This window comes from Dromaius novaehollandiae, chromosome 1 (assembly GCF_036370855.1).
Source record: "Dromaius novaehollandiae isolate bDroNov1 chromosome 1, bDroNov1.hap1, whole genome shotgun sequence".
NCBI classification, from domain to species: Eukaryota; Metazoa; Chordata; class Aves; order Casuariiformes; family Dromaiidae; genus Dromaius; species Dromaius novaehollandiae.
The window spans coordinates 25992749-25994924 of NC_088098.1; positions in this window are offsets into that span (position 1 = coordinate 25992749).

The following is a 2176-nucleotide window of genomic DNA, read 5'->3' on the forward strand; positions in this document are numbered from 1 at the left end:
ATATACCTTTTATCTTCTAGAACAGGGTTTCTCAGAGAAGCAGCTGTGACTCCTGCCCAGGTTTGCAGAGAATCACAGTAATCTTTTCCTTCTGTTCCTTTCTTTAAAATAAGCCATTTCCAGTTCTTATGGTGCTGCTATGACTTTGGAAACATGGATCTATAAATTATCTGTTAAAAGAGTTTGGTGCAGTGATACCTGTTTGGATCAGCAGAGGGCCTGCAAAACTGAACTCAGGAGATGTATATTGTTCATTCACTTCAAGAGGTGCCTTGAACTCTGTCCTTATATAGCAGCGACACTTAGTCAGGGTGTATATACCAAGGGTATGGTTTCATGTTACAGCTTAACTGAATTAATGGCTTGCTCCCAGTAAAAGCAGGAGCTGACAGTCCCTCTCCCGCCTGCTCAGTTCCTTCCTCCCCTTGTGTCTGCTCCCAGCTGCTTGATCTTTTCCTCCTTTGTGTCACCCTGATACTCATCTGATCACACGGTAAGCTGGGTCAATCTACCAACCTGGCAGAAAATGCTCCTTTTGGGGAGGCTAGATTTGTTTTGTGCTCTTTTAATGAATTCAAGTGGCTTATTTTGCCATCAGATGAGCGAGCATTGGTCTGGGTTGGTTGGAGAGAAGCTGTAGAGGCATACAGGGAGTGTGTGTGTGGTGGGGGGAGAGCAGGGGTATAGAAGACAGGCTTGGGACCTCCCTTGTGGCAGTGGTGAGCAGGTAACTCGGCTGCAGCCATCCCCCGGTATGTAGCTGAATGCAGAATTTTTGCAGCAGCATTTGCCGTTATGCTCTAGCTCAGCGCTTAGCTTTTGCTCTCCTCTCTCCTTGGGTTCTCCTTGAACTTGCTGATCCCTCCAGTTTTTCATTTCAAGAGAGGGTTGATTAGATGACAACTGGATATGCAACATGTGCTTTTGAAAAGAGGCATGAGAGAGGATCATAAACACTCTGCCCTTCCCATTTTCCTAAGGGAGTTGTAACTATATCCCATACCTTGGAAGCCCGCGCATGGAACGCGCGGAGACACCCAGATTACTGTATCTCTAGAGCAGACAAGCACCGTGTTCAGTGCAGATTTTTGATCTGTGAACTTAAAAGCTGGAAAAATTTTCAGGTTGGCTCACATTACATGAGCAAAACTCATTTAAATTCTTAGAGCTGATCTTAAACTGCAAGCAGACTCACTTAATTTATGTGCCCAGTAGCTATTGACAAAGATATCACTCACTGTTCTTGTCTTTCTTTTTTTTCCAGAGAAATCTTCCTGTGTCTTTCACAAGTACTATTTTCAGTAATACAACTGATTTCATATTATCAGATTGTTTGAGGATGTATGTTCAGATTTCTTTGCTTGCTTAGTAGTAGGTAAACACTGGAGACCTCAGTTAGATTTATATGACAAAGGAAGTGACAGGATCTCTGTGGCAAAGCTAAGCAAGAAGTCTAAAGTACTAGACTTCTCGAAGATGTAGGTTGAAATTAGTAGCCAGGACACACTCTCCACCAATGGCACGATAAATACATTGGATGATTTACCCCTTTAGCCAGTGTACAAACCCACTGGGGATCCTCAGGGGCCTACAGCAACTGCCCTTGTTCTAAATCTAGAATTGACATCTACTAAGAATTTCACCTCAGATTTGAGAGCTGACTGTTCTGTAGGATTATATTAGCTAATAGAAGATGTGCCTCAAAATGGTGACTCATCAGTTCCTTCCCTTCTGTGTCTCCCTCTTCTTAGTCCAGTGCGGAATTCACCACAAATTCTAGCTGATAATACATATACATATGTACATAATATATTTAAAAAATACAGAGAGGATGACATTTATATATATATGGGGGGAGAGAGAGAGGGCACTAAAAATAAACCTGGAAAATATTCCAATTGCATTGCCATTCTATATGATATGTATATTTTGATTGTTAATTCTCCATATTCTTTTAGTATCAGGACGCTATAATTTCACTTGCTGTTATTTGCATGAATGCAACAACATTGTGGAGTTATTTGCAAGTTTAATTGTCTCCTGGGAATTTGTAGAGATTTAAGTAAATGATTTGGGAGTAGAGACAGTTATGGTCTTCTCCCTGAAGATGCGAATATGAATTGCCATGTCTTGGAGTTATCGGATCTACAGTTCTGACAGTAGCATAACTTTGCTG